Source organism: Telopea speciosissima, chromosome 7 (genome assembly GCF_018873765.1).
Source record: "Telopea speciosissima isolate NSW1024214 ecotype Mountain lineage chromosome 7, Tspe_v1, whole genome shotgun sequence".
Taxonomy (NCBI): domain Eukaryota; kingdom Viridiplantae; phylum Streptophyta; class Magnoliopsida; order Proteales; family Proteaceae; genus Telopea; species Telopea speciosissima.
In genome coordinates, this window is record NC_057922.1 from 34,454,332 (window position 1) to 34,475,770 (window position 21,439).

A 21,439-nucleotide genomic window follows, 5' to 3' on the forward strand; every position below is an offset into this window, starting at 1 on the left:
CTTTATTTTTTGTCCGAGTCAAACAAGGTCACGATTATTTGCTTGTATGTAGACGACATGTTGATTCTAGGTTCCGATCTCTCTCGTAGTGAGTGACATTAAAGAAACCTTGTCCAAAGAATTCGACATGAAAGATCTTGGTGTGGTAGACACCATTCTTGGAATGAGAGTAAGCTTCAGTGAGCAAGGGATCACCCTTAGTCGACTCATTACATTGAGAAGCTACTTTCTAGTTGGGGATACAAAGTGATTGTAAACCGATTGAGACACCCTATGACTATAACAAACGGTTGAAACCTAACACAGTGACACCATGAATCAGTTAGATTATTCTAAACCGATTGGTAGTCTCATGTATGCAATGAGTTGCACTAGGCCGACATAGCCTTTACGGTAGGCATGCCGAGTCGTTTCACTAGTAATCCTGGAAAGAGCATTGGGATGCCCTATCGAGGCTGATGAGATACCTTAAGGGTACTCAAGGTTATGCTTTATGTTATAATGGACATCCTCCAACTTTGGAAGGATATTCGATGCATCTTGGTGCTCGATTTGGGAGACAGCAGATCCACCGGTGGTTATGTATTTACACTAGGAGGAGCAAACGTAGCATGAAAATCCAAAAGAGAGACTAGTATTGCTCGTCATCTATGGAATCGAAACTTTATGCTCTAGCTTCGGGAGATGAAGCAGAGTGGATAAAGGATCTGATCATGGATATTCCATTGAGGAGTTTTAAGTTAAACTCTATATCTATATTCCGTGATAATCAAGCAACCAAGACAATTGTGAATAACTCACTCTTTAATGGTAAGAGGAGACACATCAGGCTAAAAACAGCTATGCTGAATTATAGAACGAGAACAAGGGATTATCACTTTGATTGATGTGAGATCGAAGGATAATACGCGCAGATGCCCTTACAAAGGGATTGAACAAAGATCGAACATTCAAAACTACAGGGAGATGGGGTTAAAGACCATTTAGTCAGGTCTTAACCTAACCTAATATTATTTTGAATTATTCGAATCTCATCTAGCCTTGGTAAGCATTCGGGACAGTTTACATGTTTCGTATAACTTAGTTAGGTTACTAAGTATGGGGGTTTGTGAAACCATTCCAAACTTGATGGTGTAGCAAATTTTCATGTGAAGTCTCCTTACTTTGTTATTCCACAAAGGAATATGAAAAATGTCTCGATATATTTCAATGATATTGTGCTAGTCTTTATGTCATTCCAAATTTGATGACATGTCTTTCATAGTATGGTGTACCATTCCAAATTTGATGATACAACATAAATCTATGACTGATATGACGAATACAGTATTCCAAATGGAAACATGGTATGGTCCTTATGATAGAGACTATATAGGATCGAGTTCTTGTAAAGAAACTTGATGATGATGCTTATTGTTTTTTGATTTACCTTCACCATATATGAAATGTACTAAGTTCTTATTGTTGAACTAGATACTATTGTGCAAATGATTGAATTCATAATATCTTATGAAATTCATATTTGACAAATTACAGAGAATGGCGAAGATGGAGGAGAACGGTTGAATCGGATCTCGATGAGGATGACTTACTTGATGAGTAAAGTCACATGGATTGCAAGGACTTTTTCTTTTGATTATTTCTTTTGGTTTAGCCACTTGCATGTGGAACTTGGATTTATTGTTGGGTTTAGTTTTGATCTAAAACCCTAGTTTTATTTCTTGAAGTCTACTTATTTCTTATTTGATTTATTGGATTATTGATATTCAATTTATATTGATTCAATTATGATTGAACAATGGTTCCTATACATGTGTAATGGATATATGTAGAACATAGGAGGAGATTGTAAGGGTATTTATGTAATATCCCTTTATATGTTCTCATATAATCCTACTTGTATTAATGCCCAGGCTGTGAGGGGCAATCTAGTAATTAGCCCATCTGACCTAAACCCTAGTTTTCCTATATATACTAGCTGGAGGCAGCAGTCTGGGTATTCCAAACTAGATACTCAGGGTGTAATGCTTTAAGCAACCTTGTGCTTAAACCCTAACCCTAACATGTGTGTGTGTGTGTGCAGGGGTGCAGGGGTGTGGGTGTGTGTGTGTGCAGGGGTGTGGGTTTTGTGTGTGTGTGGTGTGTGTGTGTGGTCTCAGGTACAGCAAGGGGCTTTGCCCCTGCTGTGTGGGTGCTCACAGGTACAGGAGGTGGGTGTGTGTGTGTGTGGTGCAACAAGGGGCAGGGGGTGTGTGATTCAGCAAGGTGTAAGGGCAGGGTGTGTGTGTGGTCTCAGGTACATCAAGGGGCAAAGCCCCTCATGTGTGGGTGCTATCAGGTACAGCAGATGGTGTGTGTGTGTGTGTGTAAGGTGCAACAAGGGGTAGGGGTGTGTGTTTCTGAAAATGGGTGTGTCTGTGGGTCGTATGATGTGTGTAGGAGTGTGTGTGTGGGTTAGTGGGTGCTCTCAGGTAGAACAAGGGGCTGAACATGGGTGTGCGTCTGTGTGTATGTGGGTGTTCTCAGATAGAGCAAGGGTTATGTGGGTGGGTGTTCACAGGTAGAGCAAGGGGCTGAGCAAGTGTGTGGTGTGTGTGTGTGTGTGTGTGTGTGTGTGTGTGTGTGTGTGTGTGTGTGTGTGTGTGTGTGTGTGTGTGTGTGTGTGTGTGTGTTCTCAGATAGAGCAAGGGTTATGCAGCAATGGGTTCTACAGTTGTGCAGGAGAAAGAGGAGGTATAATGGAGAGGAAGAGAAGATGGAAGCAGGTGGAATCAATGGAGTTCGGGTATAGGTCTGAACTTGAGCTTGCTGCTTCTCCGGTGTGCCAATCGCAAAGATGAGTTGTAGGTTCGATTTGGGGAAGATGAGGTATGTCAAGGTTAGAAGTTCCAACGGTAAGAATTTAGGTTGAAGATGGGTTTTTGGTATAAAGGGTATTTTTGACAATTTATCCCAATCAATTAACTCAACGTGATGTCCGTTAGTTTTTGGGTGCAAACTCAAATATTGGGACTTAATGGTGTGATCCAACACAGGGGGGGGGGGCGCTGAAAATTTCCCTTAATTTTTTGTGAGCTTTTTCCAAATGCTAAGCTTTTTTACTTTCTTAGCTACACCTGAATCTGAATACAATCTACGTCCGTAGTGTCTTAGAATTTTTTTTATGTATCATTATTCAAAATCATTCCCACCAGCACTCATTAAATACATTAGTACCCTATTGTTTGATTCCCGAAAAGCTCAATGTAGTAATCTATTTCTATTTCTTTTTTAATTTTAAATACTTTTGGGGAAGCTTATTGTGGACAGCACAAGGTGTTGACAGGTACATTGGCTGAGTCAAATAGAATGGATCAACCCGCTGCGTTGACATATCATTCAGTACTCGTGCTGATCACCAATTGGCAACGGTACATGTCTCGATGTCCAGAAATTGGTAAAGTTCAGTGAACTATAGGGGGTTTTCTTCATCTTCATCTGTTGATCTGATTGCATTAAAGTGCTTTCTTCTGAGGTAATTCATTTTCTCTCCCCTCCTCTCTATATGTTATTTTTAGTGCAGCATGTTTGACATTGCTTTTGTAATAGGTATAAGGTCATTCAATCAGCAAAGCTTGCATCACATTGGAGACATTCAAAACCCTTATGAGCAGGCAATATCTATCATTGGAAGAACATTAATTGCTTTTGATGAGGATAATTGATACCCTATTTCGATTTGGCCAGAGATGGTAGTTTCTTATGATCATGTGCTTTAACAGATTGTTTAGCTAACTTTATCTTGATTACAGACCAACGTTCTCTCTTCTATATTTTGGCAGCATCAATGCATGATCAAGATGTCTTTAGTGTTAGATTAATTTGATCCAAATTGGGACAAAATCCCAAAGACAAGATCTCCATAAGACGTTCAAGGATACAATCAAATAAATAATAGAAAACAAGGATAGAACCACCAACCTTGTTTCGTATCAATAATGACGATGATCGCAGCGCGAAATAAAGACCAAAGATCGAGGTGCTTCCCCTCTATTCCCAAAGTAACTGGCTTGATGAGAATACCGAATGCACAGGGACGATAAACACTAAATATCTCCCTCTCTTTCAAGAATGTATTCTTCAATAGCAATTAAGAATAATTAGTTGTGATGGGTAGAGGGGGGACCTAGCTCTCTTTATATAGTAACTCCTATAGGGTCTGACTCATCACAGTCCCAATAGAAATTTATCTGCCCACACTAAAGCTAGTCGACATTAGACTTCTAATACAACTTAATGACCTACCTAATTAGACCAAAACTCTATTAGCTTGATTTAAGATAATTAATATTAATCCATAAAATATTAGAATATCAATCCCTATTGGATTAAAATTCTAACATTTAGTTCTTATCCTTATGAGAGACACTGTGATAAATTTGAGGAAGCATTGGCACAATGCAAAGAAATAGACTCTTTGCAAAGCAGGGGTAAGGCTGCGTACACTATGACCCTCTCCAAACCCCACAGTGGTGGGTGCCTCGTGCATTGAGTACACCCTTTTTTATTGGCACAATGCAAAGAAATAGTCCCGATCTACGATTGGTCGGTTAGACTTTCTCCATTGCATTGCTTTTGTTTTGAAGAAAACAATATAGTTTATGGTTGTCTGTTTCCTTATGATAGGACCAACATCATATGCTCCTATTATTGAAATGGCTATGACTATTGCAGTGGCAAGTACCATGTCTTATTGATAATAGCTGATGGTTTTTGGTCCACCTTCCATTTTTAGTATACAACAACTATTCTTCTGTTTCCCCTGCCCCCCTCCCCCCAAAAAAAAAAAAAACTATTCTTCTGTAGAATGCTTATTTTAGCTTCAACTTTGACTATGAGTACATGACATTGTGGTCATAACTCATAAGCTACTATGCCATCTGTTGGTTCCTCCACTACAGTGTATGGTTGTATGATGGAATACAACGTATTACTATCCTCCACTTACCATCTTTCAGTTATTGGGTAATCCATTGCTTTTGAGAGAATGGTTAATTTAGACTATTTAGTGGTTTGAATTTGATTTCACCACAAGGAAAATATGATTAGATGAAGGGAACTTAAGAGATGTCAGAATGCTAAAATAGAAAAGGTAACAATAATGCTTACAATTTTGATTATTGAGGTGGATTATTTCTTTTATATGTAATATGTACAATGTAGTGTTTCTTTGAAGTGAAGTAGTTGTTCATATCTGTACTCAGATATATATATATATATATATAGAGAGAGAGAGAGAGAGAGAGAGAGAGAAGAAGAATGATATGTTAATTCGCCATTCATTTTAAAAAAGTAAATGCTACAAAAGGAGAGGGTTCAAATCAAAGGAATTTGCTTCTCAAGTGTTTAATTGACAATGTATGAACATAATTCCTTTCATTATTAATGTGTAGATTTTCATAGGAAACTAAGTCCTTGTCTTAGAAGGATCTGAGCTTAGCATTTGGATTCCTATTATTTTTTTATTTTTTCCATCTACATGAACATTATTAAGAAAAGTATCTGAATGTGTTTTTGATTGGTCAAAAAATACAGTAAGATTGGAGTCCAATATGTCTGAAACTGGGAAGGGAAAACTGAGTGTGGGGCCAGAATTCTTCAGGTCGTGTTTGGTTGGAGGTTTCTTCGAAGACGGATTCAACGGGATTTGGATTCCCTAATTTTTTGCTTGTTTGGTTTCTCGGAACCCAGTTCCGTGTTGAATTCTAAGAATCCACGAAAATCCATTTTACAGTATAATTTTGGAATCCACAAGAATTCACCCCTTGGGATGAATTCTAAAATGAGTCTAGGTTTCTGGGCCCTAATATATATAGGAAGGATTCTAGTGGACTCCAAAAATCGAGACTGAACTTCACTCAACCTCGATTGCTAGGGTTTCTCTCACAATCGTCTTCAACCTTCTCGTTTTCATCCGTCGCGTTTTTCTTCTCTAAGGAAGCGAAGACAAAGATCATGTCAAGCTCTACAACTCCAAGGTGCTTTACAAGCTCTGCAACTCCAAGGTTCTTCATGACTCTCTCTCTCTCTCTCTCTCTCTCTCTCTCTCTCTCTATCTTTGTTTCACTATCTCTCGCTCTCTATCGTTAACCCTAACTTATCTCTCTCTCTCTCTCTCTTTGTCTATGTATCTCTCTGTCTCTCCCTTTATCATTCTGGTTGCATTGTAGTTAGGGTGTTTTTTTAAAAATTGGAATTGTTGATTGCTAAGTTAGGGTTTTTTTTAAAAAAATTTCATGGTTTGTACTGATTGCTAACCAATTTTTTCTCCATTTCAAGTTTTAGGAAGTTCTATTTAGGGTCGTTTTGAACATCTCCTCCATCATAGGCTTTCTTCTGTGATTAGCCTGAATTGGTTTTACCCAATTTTATACAAGTATGTGAGGTGCTAGGCCCTACCCCATGATTTGATGAATGAATAGAAGCTTTGCTGCTACTTGATTCTGTGGATTCAATGGAGGGCTTGGTGCATTCCAAGTTAGGCTTTAGTGGGATTCCAGACCTACAATCAGATGGATTCTTGATCGGGAATGGGCACACCCAAGTCTCTCAATTTCGCTCTTTAGAAACCACTATTTAAGGTACAAAGCGAATTAATGGTTTAATGGCGACGTCTCTACATCATTATCATCATCTACCGCTGGTCAGTATTTTTTAATTCTTAATGCTCTGATTGAATTGTCATGTATTATACTTTTAGTTTGTGTAAACGCGGTGAATCAAGTCACTTGTCAATACAGGCATAGTGAATGAATGATTGGATGTTTCATCTGCTGATTTGGTGGGGAAGAATGACTTGCTCATCGTTGGCCCCGGTGTTCTTGGATGCCTTATTGCAGAACAATGGCAGAAGGTATTCCTCCTCCGATTTTAAAGGATAAATTGTTTTTTGGGAACACATTCTCTGTCTGGGAACGTCGCCTGAGGCCAACACGGGGACAATGGGAATGCATACGGAAGCATCAACAAGACCCAGATTTCTGCCTTTCATAGGGCGGGATGGTCATTTCGCCCCATTCACATTTCTGGACAGCCTTCTTTTTTTTTTTATTAAAAAAAAAATCTACTTTGGACATCTGGTCATATACGATGATTGAATATTGATGATTTTTTGTATTTTAAATATTTTTACAACAATTCAACAACAACAACTCAACCTTATCCCAACTAAATGGGTCCTTACCCTCCAATCAGCTCAATTGGAGGTCGGATGGGGCTCCTCTGTAGCACGACAGGGTGTATAGCACACATCCAATGGCCTGCAGCTCCCGGGCACGCAGCCCAACACCCCACTCATGTGTTGGGCCGCATGCTCGAGCACTGCGGACCGTCGGATGTGCGCTACATGCCCTGTCGCGCTACAGAGGATCCAAATCCATTGGAGGTCATATTTGATACAATGCTTAAGCTATGCATGTCTTTCCTCATCACTTCTTCCATAGTCATTTTAGGTTTTGCCCTTGGTTTTTTTAATCTGAATCAAATCACTCCTTTGTACTGTAGCCTCTAGGGGCCTCCGTTGAACATGGCCATGCCATCTCAAATGATTTTCTCGTAGCTTATCATATATATGAGCTACTCCCAAATCAGTTATAATTTGATTATTTTTTACTTAATCTTTCTTAGTTCTGTCACACATCCATCTCCAAGATTCTCATCTCAACTGAGTTATCTATATGATGTTTCTTAACTGCCCAACATCTTGTACCATACTTCATAAATGGTCGTCTGACTGTCCTATACTATTTTCCCCTATGTTTTAAAGGAACATGTCAATCGCACAACCTCTGGACGCACCTCTCCACTTCATCGATCCTATTTTAACTCTTTATGAAACATCATCCTCTATATCACCTTCTTTATTTATGATTTAACGCATAAAATAATTACTTTGTGGAATCTTCCTCTCATCAATTTTCACCACCTCATTATCCGTCCTAGTTTAGCTAAAGTTACACACCATATACTATGTTTTCTTTCTACATCTTAAAACCTTTTGATTCCAAGATCTCCAGAACTCCAACTGGTGTAAATCCTTGCTATTGCTTCATCCACCAAAACAATATTATGAGTAAAAAGCATACACAAAGGAACCTGATCTTGAATGTCTTTGGTTAAATCATCTATGATAAGAGCAAACAAAGAAGGGCTTAAAGTTGATCCTTGTTGTAACCCAATTGTAATTGGGAATCCACCCCCCACAGTTCTTACATTAGTCACCACACCATTATACATATTTTTAACTATATCCAAATATATACTTGAAACATCTCCCTTCTCTAGTACGTGCCAAATTATTCTCCAGAGGCTCTATCATAAGCTTTTTCTAGGTCAATAAAGGCCATATGGAGATAGGTCAATAAAGACCATATGGAAATCCTTCTTGCAATCTCTAAATCTTTCCATGAGTTTTGTAAGTAAGTAAAATAGTAAATAGCTTTTGTCGTAGATCTTCCCGGCAAAAAACCAAATTGATTCTCCACAATAGTAGTTTCTTGTCTTACTCGAGTTTCAATAATTCTCTCTCATAAATTCATAGTATAACTTGTTAGTTTTATGCCTCCATAGTTATTGCAACTTGAATATCACTTATATTTTTATAAATCCGAACCACAATGCTTCTCCATTCATCTGACATTTTCCTTGTGTTCATATTCTTATTAAACAGCTTGGTTAGCCAAGATAAACCACAGATTCCTAAGCTCTTTCATAATTTTATTGGGACCCCATCTGTGCCTTGCCTACTTTCATTATCCTTAAAGCTCTATTTTTTTTTTTTTTTATCTTAGACATCCTAATTTTTCGTATATATCTAAGATATGTGGTGTCTTGATGGGTAATGAAGTTTTCCATGACACTATTACTCTAGATGTCTTCATTTAGTAGGCTGTAGAATTAATCTTTCTATCTCTCCTTAATGTTCTCATACCTTATTAGTACTTTAGCATCTTCACTTTAATACATCTAACATGGTTGAAATCCCTACTCTTCCTTTCCCTCATTTTAGATATTTTATAGATAGCTTTCCCCCACCTTCCTTTGTGCTAATATTGTTATAAAGATCTTCAAATTTTTTTGCCCTTGCTTTTTTCACAATCTTCATAGCTTCATTTCTTGCAAATTTATACCTTTTGAAATCCTCTACATCCTTAGTCCTTTGCCATGTCTTAAAACTAGCTTTTTTAGCCTTATAGCTGCTTAAACCTCATCATACCACCACTAAGTCTCCCTAGCGGAGTGAAGTTTTCCTTTATATTCGTTTAGATCATCTCTAGCAACCTTCTTAATACAAGCAGTCATCTCATTCCACATCGTATGAATGTCTCCGTCAAAGTCCCACCTTACCTGTTGACCAATCTATCAATAAATGATTTCAAGATATCTCTTTTTAATCTCCACCACCTTATCCTAGGGCAGATAAACTCAACTTTCTTACGATTCAGCATAATGAGACATATCTATGACCACTAATCTATGCTGTGTGGTTACTTTCCCCAAAAATTTAAATGTTTTAACTGACTTGTCTCTACATAGAGGTGTGACTCCATATAAGTGACACATCCATCCAAGAGGTGTCTTTATGGGAAGGGTCTGTCTTCTTACAGAGACATGTTCGTATTTGGAATATTCTGGATGTGCCTCTTCAAGAGAAAAACATCTGCTAGGACTTCTTTGGACGGGTGTACCCTTTCAGACAAGCATGTCTAAGGGGCAACTTCCCTCTATAAACAGGAGGGAGGTCCAGGCCACTGAGTATCCCAACCTGAGTGGGTTCTTCCCTCTTCTATTATCTATTTGTCTCCCTCCTTTTGTTTAAATGTTGGCAACTAAAGTCTTCAAAATTTCTCATATAATTGAGCACAACTCTGAAGTTTACCAAAGAGGCCTGGTAAGCGAGTGCAACAACTATTAGAGGAGCCTGCAGGTCTGTTTCATCTTGGAGGTTGATATTCGGTTTGCACTATAAGGGCATCTATGGTCTTCAGGAGAGTGACTGTTGGCCCGACTCAGCCCTACTTTTTCCTTAAGGTTATCAATTAAGTTCATGTTTATGATGCCATTTATGGTGTTCTTGGTTATCAACGTTCTCTGTGGTACTAATAAGTATTCTTCCCCTTATTTGTATTCTCGAATAGGGAAAATGATATTACATACTACCAGCGTAGGAAGTCCAAGAGGAACCAATGTGGCTCAGTTCTATTTTAAACAGGTTTAACGTGGCTTGGGTCCACTTTGTTTTAATTTAATTTGCTTTGTTTTCTTTAAGTTTGATTGAACTGGTGGTCCAATGGTCCAGTTTAAGTTGTTATTGTATTTTATTTTCTTTAGAGCTTTAAGTTGGGTGATTTAACTAGAGACATTCAAGATTGGTGTATGCTTTTTGCTGATGATATTGTTTTGATGGATGAGACAAAAGCAGGGATTAATGCCAAGTTGGAGTTATGGAGATCAACCTTGGAACCTGAAGAGAGGAATTAAACTAGTAGTGAATACTTAAATAGTCTACGGCAGACTCCAAGTCATGTATTTATAATTTGCAATAGAGATTACAAGGACAGAATTGTCCCTAGTCATAGCCAACATGGCTGCACATGAAACAATCAAGAAATAAATATGTAAAATATCTAGAATACCCCCACGGGTATTTTGGCCCATACAATCCAACACTCCCGCTCAAATTGGAGCATATATGTCATGCATGCCCAACTTGATTAAGATAGTAAGAAACACTTTGCCACTTAGCCCCTTAGTAAACACATCAGCTAATTGATCAACAGACTTCATAAAGGGAACACAGATGAGGCCGACTTCGAGCTTCTCCTTGATGAAATGCCAGTCAACCTCTACATGCTTAGTATAATCATGCTGGACAAGGTTATGAGCATGCTAATGGCTGCTTTATTATCACAATAAAGCAACATTGAAAGATGGACAACAACACCAATATCCTGCAACAATCCTCTAACCCACAAAAGTTCACAGATTCCTTGTGCCATCGCACAAAACTCTGCTTCAGCACTGGACCTTGCCACAACATTCTGCTTTTTGCTACGCTGAGTGATAAGGTTTTCACCCACAAAAGAACAATATCCAAAGATGAATTTTATGTTAGTAGAGCCATCCCAATCGGCATCAGTATAGGCTTCAACCTTGAGATGACCATTGAGAGATAAAAGGATCCCTTTTCCTGGAGCAGACTTCAATTATCTCAAGATGCGAAGGACTGCCTCCATAGAAGAATAAGGATCATGCATAAACTGACTCACCAAACTTACAACAATGGCTATGTCTGGTCATGTGTGAGAGAGGTAGATCAATTTGCCCACCATACGTTGATAACGACCTTTGTCAACAGGTTCACCCTTTTTCTCCTTAAGTCTTGTAGTGGCTTCCATAGGAGTATCCGAAGGGTGACAACCAAGCAGCCCAGTCTCAAACAATAGATCTAGGATATATTTGCTTTGAGAAAGAAAGATGCCCTTTGAAGATCGAGCAACTTCAATCCCTAGAAAATATTTTAGGGTTCCCAGATCCTTTATTTCAAATTCACGGCCAAGGAAAAGCTTCAATTTGTTGATTTCATCACCATTATTTTCGATCACGACAATATCATCAACGTAGACTATAAGGATAGTTACCTTATCACCAACACGTTTGATAAATAAGGTATGATCAGCATTGCTTTGTTGGTACCCCACAGAAACCATAGCCTTGTGAAATCTGCCAAACCAAGCTCTAGGTGATTGCTTCAACCCATAGAGTGCATGCTTTAATTTACAAATTTTTCCCTTGGTAGTAGTATCATCAGAGAAACTGGGTGGAATGTCCATATAAACCTCTTTCTCAAGCTCTCCATAGAGGAAGGCATTCTTCACATCCAACTGCTAAAGATCCCAGCCAAGATTCACGTCACACGACAATAACACCCTTATAGTGTTAAGTTTTGCTACTGGTGCAAAAGTCTCCTGATAGTCAATTTTATAGGACTGAATGAAGCCCTTTGCAACCAGACGTGCCTTATATCGATCCACTATCCCATCTGCCTTCTGTTTGACCATGAACATCCATTTACATACAACTGGTTTTTTCCCTGGAGGAAGAGCCACAAGATCCCATGTATTATTTTTGTGCAATGCTTTCATTTCTTCCAACATCACTGCCTGCCACTTTCTATCTGTAAATGCTTCCTGCCAATTTTTAGGAATGGAAATAGAAGAAAGAGAAGAGACAAATGCACGAAATGAAGGAGAAAGAGAGCTATAATAAACAAAGCGAGATATGGGAGAGTGCAAGTTCGAGTACCTTTACGATGAGCAATAGGTAGGTTTAAAGAAGAAGACTTACTAGGAGAGGAAGGATCTGGATCTTGAGTTGGCAACTGAATGGGTATTGGTGCTACAGTCGATTGAAGCTGCCCCTTATTGGTACTTCTCTTTTGATAGGTGATAAATTTGGAATTGTCTATTCTCTTCTGAAATTCACCAATAGTTCTCTAGACTGGAGTCAGTTCCCCCTGAATAGGAATATCATCACAAGTATTTTCCATGGTCTCCCCCTGTAAAGGATCCCTTCAGGTGAGGGGGGAACAACCAAAGGAGGTTGGGCAGTAGCCATTGGGTTCTGGGCAGCAGCCAAAGGTGGTTAGACAGCAGCTAAAGGTAGCTGGACAGCAGCCGTTGGGGTCTGGGCAACAGCCAAAGGTGGCTGGATAGCAGCCATAGGTAATAAAAGAGGAGGAACATCAAGGGTAGGAAACTCTGTAAAAGACAACACATCTTCACTGGAACTCTCCCTCTGAAGAGGTGGTGAAGAATAATAAGAAAGAGATTCATGAAAATTAACATCCATACTGACAAATATACGACAGGAAGGGGGATGGCAACACTTATAACCTTTCTAGGTTGGAGAATAACCCAAGAAAATACATCTTAACCCCCTAGGTTCAAGTTTTCTTGGAGATCTAGTATCTCTAGCATAACACACACAACTAAACACTTTGGGGGAAACAACAAAGGAGGAATTCCCCAATAAAATGTCAGTCGGACTACGAGATGCAAGAACCCGAGAAGGTAACCTATTGATGAGATAGGCTGCAGTAAGAACAACATCAAAGCTCTAGCCACCTCTAACAAGTGGTGGTTTTTCCTTTCAGCCACACCATTCTAGGCTGGGGTATCGACACAACTAGTTTGGTGAAAAATGACATGATCAGTCAAATATTTTTGAAATTAAGATTTTGTATATTCGGTTCTATTATCACTTCTCAATATTTTGAGAGTAGCCTGGAACTGAGTTTGGACCATTTTATGAAAATGCTGAAAACATGAAAACACTTGATTTTTTATGTGCAAAAGATACACCCATGTGTTCCTAGAGTGACAATCAATGAAAGAAACAAACCAACGATGACCAGAAATAGATGTTTTATGACTAGGACCCCAAACATCAGAATGCACCAATTGAAAAGAATAAGAACTCCTTTTATTAGATATGGGATAATTCGAATGTGTTTGTTTGGCCAGAACATAAGCCTCATAAAAAAAGTCATCGTTATTACATTGGGTGACCAAACTAGAAAATAAATGTTCTAAAATTCCTAATGGGGGGTGACCTAATCTAGAGTGCCACTAGTAAAGTTCAGAAGAGACCAAGGAGTTCTGGTGTAGCGGAGAAGGTAATGGTGGTGTAGAAAGACAACCATCATCAAGCAGGTACAATGGTACAATCCATCGTGCACTTTATCCAATCCAATCGTCTTCCTAGTAGATCCTGAAAAACACAATGTGAAGGAAAAAAGTGACTTTGTAGTTAAGATCCCGTGTAATACTACTAATACAAAAAAGAAAGTTAGTAGTAAAATTAGGAATATGTAAAATAGAAGACAAAGGAAGAGAGGAGGTACAGTTGATGATTCCTTTTCTAGAGATGGAGGAAAGGGAACCATCAGCTACTTTGACCTTGTCTTTTCCAGAAGTGGGAGAATCTCTGTAGAACAGGCTAGAGGAACCGGTCACGTGATCTGTAGCTCCAAAATCTATGATCCAAGGATGAGATGCTACAGAAGCATAGTGACCACCAAATGGAATACCTGACCGGGCAAAGTGTCAACCTGAAGGAGCAGAAGAGTTGGCAGGAGCTGATGTAGTAGAGGGAGCAGCAGCGGAAGACCTTAGCACACGTAGGAATGCCTATAGATCATCTTGGGATAGATAAATGTCAGTAATCGGGGCTACAGTAATAGATTCAGAGTGGTTTACCTTATTTTTTATCTTTTTTTTGGCAGCCCTTTTGGCCTTAAAGTCAGCTGGTTTCTTGTGAAGCTTTTAGCATTTCTCTTTGGTGTGATAAGGCTTGTGACAATGCTCATAAGTAACAGTCCCTGTAGTAGAATCACCAAGAGAAATATTTCCGGCAGGTGGAGGTGTAGCCTGGGCAGCAGTCTTTAGGGATGATATGTCAGTCATAGGAGGGTGGAGCGTAGCAACCCTACTGTTCTCTTCAGAGGAGACCAAAGCATAGGATTGTTCAAGTGTGGAAAAAGGGTAATGGCCCAACACTTGAACACGAATCTGGTCATACTCCATGTTCAAACCAACCAAAAAATCATACACCCTGGTTTTGTCCAAATGCTTCTTATAGGCAGTGATATCAACAGTTGTAGTGGAGTGATAATCAGAAAAGTGATCTAATTGCTGCCAAAGGCTGTGCAAGGTAGCATAGTACTTGGAGACAGTTAACTCCCCCTGAGTAGTATATTGGCCTTTTTTCGGAGTCCATACACCTGTGCATCATTGCCGAGCTGTCCATATGTCTCCTTGCAAGCAGACCAGATCTGATGGGTTGTATCAAGGAGAAGAAAACCACTGGCAAGGTCTGATTGCATTGAGCCAATCAAGTAGGACATCAATAAATCATTATTGGAGACCCATCTGGTCAAGGCAAGGCCAGGGGTAGTCGACATAGTAGTAGAACCATCAATATGGCCAGTAAGCCCACGACTAGCAATAGCAAAGTATGTCAAACGAGACCAGATCAGATAATTGCTTCCATTCAGCATGATAGGGTTAGGAAGGAGATCACGGTTGTCATGCCTACCAAGGTCATCAGTAGTAGAAGTGCCAGTAGAAACTTCAGAGTCACCCATAATGCAGCAAAGAAACCCAAATCGCAGAGAAGGGCTGTGGGGTGAGAAAGCCAAGAATTCCTTCAAGTTAAGGGCTGAAAATTGGAGTACAATCCCCTTTCAATGGGATAAGATATGCCTCCAAATATCATCAGCAGCAGCCAAGTGGAACCTTGAGATCGATATTGTCAAGGTTTTGAGAAAAACCCTGATTTGTTGAAATCGATGTAGGGCAGAAAACTGAAGTAAAGAGGCTCTAATTGGAGTCAAGTGTGCCTTTATAATTGGAGAAGTACCCTTCAAAAAATCAAAACCAGTAGACAGCAGCAACCCCAAGATCGATAGGTGTCAGGGTATTGTAAAAACCCTATGATGTTGAAAATATCGACCTGGAGGAAGTCTTCAAGAAACTGTGGTAAGAACTGAACCAAAAAAATAATCCTGCTGCAGTTCGTGGACTTCAAAGAGAGGAATTGGTTCCTTGTAGTTATAATGGAAGCAATCCAAAAAAATTGAAGATCCAAATATCGCAGACAGGTAGGGTAGCTGGTTCCTATCGAGCAGAACTGATTTTCATTGGAATGAGGTGATGGAGGGCAGCAACTGGATCTTGTGATCACCTCATCAGTGCTGCCCTAGGTGAGAATGTAGAACAAAGGGAAGAGAAGGAGAAGAAGAAGAAAAAAAGAGAAGTGAAGAGAAGGAGAAGAGATCGAGAAAAGGCTGTGGAGAACCTTAGTTTGAAACCTACTCTGATACCATGTAGAGAGGGATTAAACTAGTAGTGAATATTTGGATAATCTACGGCAGACCCCAAGTCATGTATTTATAATTTGCAATAGAAATTACAAGGATAGAATTGTCCCTAGTCATAGCCGACATGGCTGTACATGAAACAATCAAGAAATAAATATATAAAATATCCAAAATACCCCCACGGTTATTCTGACCCATACAATCCAACAGAACCAAAATTTTTTAAGATAAGTAGAACGGAGATGGAGTATATGGTGTGTAACTTTGGTTACATTAGGATGAGTGATGAGGTGGTGAAAATTGATGAGAGTGAGATTTTACAAAGTGATTATTTAGGTATCTGGGCTCAATCATAAATAAAGAGGTTGATATCGAGGATATTTCACAAAGAATCAAGGATGGAGGAAGTAGAGAAGTGCATTTAGAGTGTTGTGTGATCGGCGTATTCCTTTAAAACTTTAAAGAAAAGTTTTATAAGATAGTCATACAACTTGCTGGTTGGAGTTGTGGAGATCAACCTAAAATAAGCACCATTTCTCCTAAGGTCATTTTAGGTCGAGCCTTGGTGCAACAGTAAGGTTGTTCCATTGTGACCAAGTGGTCACGAGTTCGAGTATGGAAACAATCTCTCTGCGAAATCAGGGGTAAGGCCAAGGTTTAAAGTATCAATATCGCATATTGTATCGGTGAGGTGATTTTAAGAGACGTATTGTATCGTATTGGAAATATGTATTGCATGCTACAGATATGCATAGAAATGGTGAAAATACACATAGAAATACATTGTTGGAGTAAAAACCAATATAAATAAGCAATATTGCAGTTTGTTTCTTTGATTCAACCAAAGTGCAGTTTGTTTCTTTGATTTGATTTGTTTTTCAGCAAGGAATCAAACCCCCAAGCATGAAATTTGAAAGAAGATGTCACAAAATTGAAGTTTTGGGTGAAAACTTATCCGTCCAGGTGTTGTTGGGGCTTTCTAGTTTCTTGAATAACGATTTTGAAGTCACATGTGCCTTTTAATGTGCGAATTGTAATGTATCGCACCATATCGGCCGATACGATGCGATATGTACCAATACTTTAATTTTTCCAACCCCTAAATCCATCGTATCGAGAGTATCAATGCGTATTGTATCATATCGCGTCGTATCAACTGATACAATGCGATATTGATAGATACCATTTTTCTTCAAAAAAATTGACGTATCTCATTCTATCATATCGATACCCTTGGATACTGATATGTATTGGCCGAGATGAAATGATAACGTGTGGTACCATAAACCATAGGTAAGGCTGCATACATTATGACCCTCCCCAGACCCCGCAGTGGCGGGAAGCTCGTGTACTAGGTTCACCCTTTTTTTAATCATACGACCGGCTATGATTTATGGTGCGGAATGTTGCACAGCTAGGAAGCATCATATAGATAAACTTAGTGTAGCGTAGATGAGGATGTTGAGATGGATGAGTGGCAAAACTAGGAAGGATAAAGTTAGGAATGATTATATTAGAGCTGATTTGGTAGTAGCTCCGATACATGATAAGCTACGAGAAAATTGTTTGAGGTGGTATGGCCATGTTCAACGGGGGCCTTTGGATGCCCCAGTATGGAGGAGTGATTTGATTCAGATTGAAGGAACTAAAAGAGCTAGGGGCAGACCTAAAATGACATCAATATAAGTGGTGAGGAAAAGCATGTATAGCTTAGGCCTTGTATCAAGTATGCCATCAAATAGAGTTGATTGGAGGGCTAGGATCCATGTAGCCGACCCCATTTAATTGGGATAAGGCTGAGTGGTTGTAGGCTTTAAGTTGGGTCCACATTATTTTAGACTTTTAAAAGGAAGGGGACAAATTGTAAGGGGGGACGACTAGGGGGTTTCCTAGTCCATTTTAAACTCTTATTTATTTGCTATTATAACTTATAAATAAATAAAGGGGGTTCTTCTATTTCCCACGTTTTCTGTTTTCAAAAGCAGTTATGTTGCTGGCTCTGGTGAATCAAGGTCTCGATTGGGGGTGAATCCAATCAACTCCTTGCAGTGAGAATCTGAGGGGTTATTCTCTTATCTCTTTGACCTATTCTTAAAGAATATCAAATCTGTTTCTATTCTAGTCTATAGTTGAGATTCAATTTTCTGTTCCTGAGGTAGAGCAATCCTAGTTACATCAGGTTTGCTGGAAATCAAGGAAACAAGAGTCTGATTTACATTCTGATTTCAGAAAACTCTTATTGTCAGAACTCTAAACACCATCCTAATATCAAGTTCGGATTTTATTGAATGACAGTTGTGATCTTATTCTACGTGGGATTTGATACCATAGTTGTCAGGGCGTCGCCTAGGCGTCCAGGCAGATTTTTTGGGATCTAGGCGGTTGTTGCCTTAATGGTATTGACCGTCTTGGCCCTTATTTATGCCAAATATCATTTAAGTAATAATTTACTTATAAATAAACAAATACCCCTATTTGAATCCAACAAAAATAGTTAAAAATTCAAATTCCAAAGGATAAAAAGTCAACCCCCTAGGTCATGAACAAAAACTGAATTTTCGGCGGTCAGTGAAATTTTCAACTTTCTAATGCTGGGGTTTTTCGCAAATCAAAAAATTCCATAAATCTTAATATGATAAAATATGCTAAAAACCAAAAAGAGCAGTAAAATATTCATTTGTTTTGATATCTAAAAAAAATAGTTTTATTCAGAGCGATTTTAACATTCCCGCACATCAAATAAAGTTTGACCGGAACAAAACTCTATCAATATAAATCAAATTTAGGTAATTTTGGATTTGTTGGAAAGCTGGTTTTGTGCTCTACCTAATACAAAAAGTCTCATGTAAAAATAAAATCATTTGATCGACCAAACTTCTTAGAGAACAAGAACATTTCTCTAAATCGGTAGCAGTTTAATTACTTACAGATAAGATCATATTTTATAAGAACAGTATAAACCAAATGTGAGACTAGGTATACCATAAGAATGACCAATTCCAAGAACAGTATAAACTAACTGTATATTTTGATTGTTTAAAAATTTCAATAGCTTGCTTCTTTAGTTCTGATGTCTTCTAGTTATATGTTGATTTTTTATGACTTAATATGACTTAATATTGATTTTTGATGACTTGATGTTACTTAATGTTGATTTTTTATGACTTGATATGGCTTAATGTTGATTTTTTATGACTTGGGCGGGCGCCTTGTCACCTAAGCGCTTAGGCACCCCTCCACCGCCTTGACAACTATGTTTGATATTGCTCTTTGGAGGCACTATTCAAGAACTGAGATTTGCTGATCTATTAACTCTATAATCAATGGTATAGATTGACTTACTGTTGGGTTTATTGAATCTGAAATCTGATCATTCAATCGACTTGTTGTTTGGCTGATTTTGAGTTTCCCTAGTTCTACAAATACTTGTCTCTATAATCGGATTCAGCCCTTGGATCTGGCTGATATTTTTAGCAACAGTTCTAAGCATACAGAGAAGCACTCATCAAGGAGAATCTGTTGATCTGACTTGTTGATTTGATATAATTAATTTCTCTTGATTCTGGAATTTCCTACTCTGTAATCGATCCCATTTGTTGGTACTGGTTTATATATATTAGAACCACGTAACACCACTCCTGTTAGTACCCGCCCTCTTTAGACTCTCTCTCTCTCCTCCTTAACACTCTCTCACAATCTCTTCTCTCTGACCATGTGGGCTGTATACGAATCATGAGGCACTCCCTCCCGTACACCCATGGCTTGGTGTGGGAGATGTCAATACACATGGGCAGCGTGTAGATTCCTCCCCTTTTGAAATATTGTCTAACAACTAATTAATGCCTCTTGTCTCTCTATCCCAATTGTTGATGTGGGTATTAACAATTGCACGACTGGGAGTCATTCTTGGTATTCCAGTCATGAAGTAGGATTTAAAACTCAGATTAAACGTTTTATTTGGACTTGATTTTGGTTACAAATTGATTTACTGCTCCAATCTGAATTGTTGAATCTCATGAAGCCTATGTTATTGTTTGGACAGGAACACCTAGGATGCCAAATTTTTGGAGAGATAAAGACGAAAGATCACCATGACGAATTGATTAAAATTGGGATCAATCCAATCTTGAGGGAGGTGAAACCAACTCACCAGTTTCCTTATGTTGTTTTCTGTGCTCCCCCATCCTGGACTGCAGATTATGCTAGTGATGTCTGGTATGGACAGGATTTGTGCTGACCATGGTCTACCTCTTCCTGTATCGAAGTGTATGTCTTGTTGGCCAAACAACAGTCCAAGGATCAAACCATGGTTCCCTAGGGAGACTAAGATATTTTTTCTTAGGGTTTTGCATGCCCTGGGTTAGCCCATGGTGTCCCATGGGTGTCCCATTTTAATTTTTAGGGCTTCCAATGGTTGCCCATGGGAACCCTGGCGCATCCCTGTTAGGGTTTCTCCTTCCCTCATGTGTCCCATAAAATTTATTATCACAGTAGGGACGAAGAAACTCATCCCTAGTCCATCACATGGCAAGGGGGATCCATCCCTAACTCGAATGCGCAGCGAAAAAGGTCGATTCAAGTTTCTTTCGCATCCCATAAATATTAATAATTAATAAACTGAAGGAATTAATGAAGAACTGCTAACCTGGTGAGCCTCAAGTGTTGCTCCTCCAATAGACAGTGGTTCTTCCTCCAGCGAGCACTCCAAGCAAACAGATCTGAACCTCCAATGGTGCTACCAAGGTTCTACACGCCAGTCCTAGATGCCCTCAAACTCCTCGGCACAGATCTAGGGTTTCACAAACCCTAACTCTCAAACACAGGCGAGAGAAGCAAGAAGAAGAAGAGAGATCACAAGAGGGAGAGAGAGAAACCAAAAACATAGGAGAGAGAGTGTCTGCTCCAAAAACGTGGAGAGCTCCCTCTTCTGCGTTTTTTGGTCCCCTATTTATAATAATAGGATTTAATTAAATCCTAGATAGATTTAATAGAGCCCTAGTGAGAGTCTGACTCTCTCTCTCTCAGTCTGGCAGTTCTGTTTAAACTCAAAGTGCTACACAGGTGAAGAAGCAGAATCTAATAGGGAAAGTATTAATTAGATTCTTTATTTAATTATTAATGGATAATTACAATTAGCACCAAATCCATTAATTAAATAAAGAGCCAATTAAATTAGCAAATTCCAAATAACTCCTTATATGATAACAATTTATCATATACAACCCCCCACTAATCAACACCATCATTATGGAATCTAGGGCATGTGCACATGTACTGCCAAACCCCAATCCATAGTACATGTCCATATAAGAGCGTCTATGCATCCGATCGGGTCCCGCAAAACTCGATAAAACACTTTATTTGAAATAACTATAAATAATGTATCATTTTATGTAAAATAAATTTTGCAAAACCATTTCCAAAATGGTACTGGATCCAGATTCTGATCCGACCATGCACAGACAGTCTCTATCTTGGTGTTCCCCAATCGGGCAGTGGTGACCGTGTTAGATAACTCCT

At 38.9% G+C, this 21,439-nt stretch overlaps 1 long non-coding RNA gene across 1 annotated transcript; it reads left to right on the forward strand.

Annotated features, from left to right (window-relative positions):
• Window positions 1-6,701: 6,701 nt before the first annotated feature.
• Window positions 6,702-20,104, forward strand: LOC122669388. The gene is made up of 2 exons (XR_006334005.1): window positions 6,702-6,892; window positions 19,962-20,104. It is a non-coding gene; the product is annotated as an uncharacterized LOC122669388 (long non-coding RNA).
• Window positions 20,105-21,439: the final 1,335 nt, after the last annotated feature.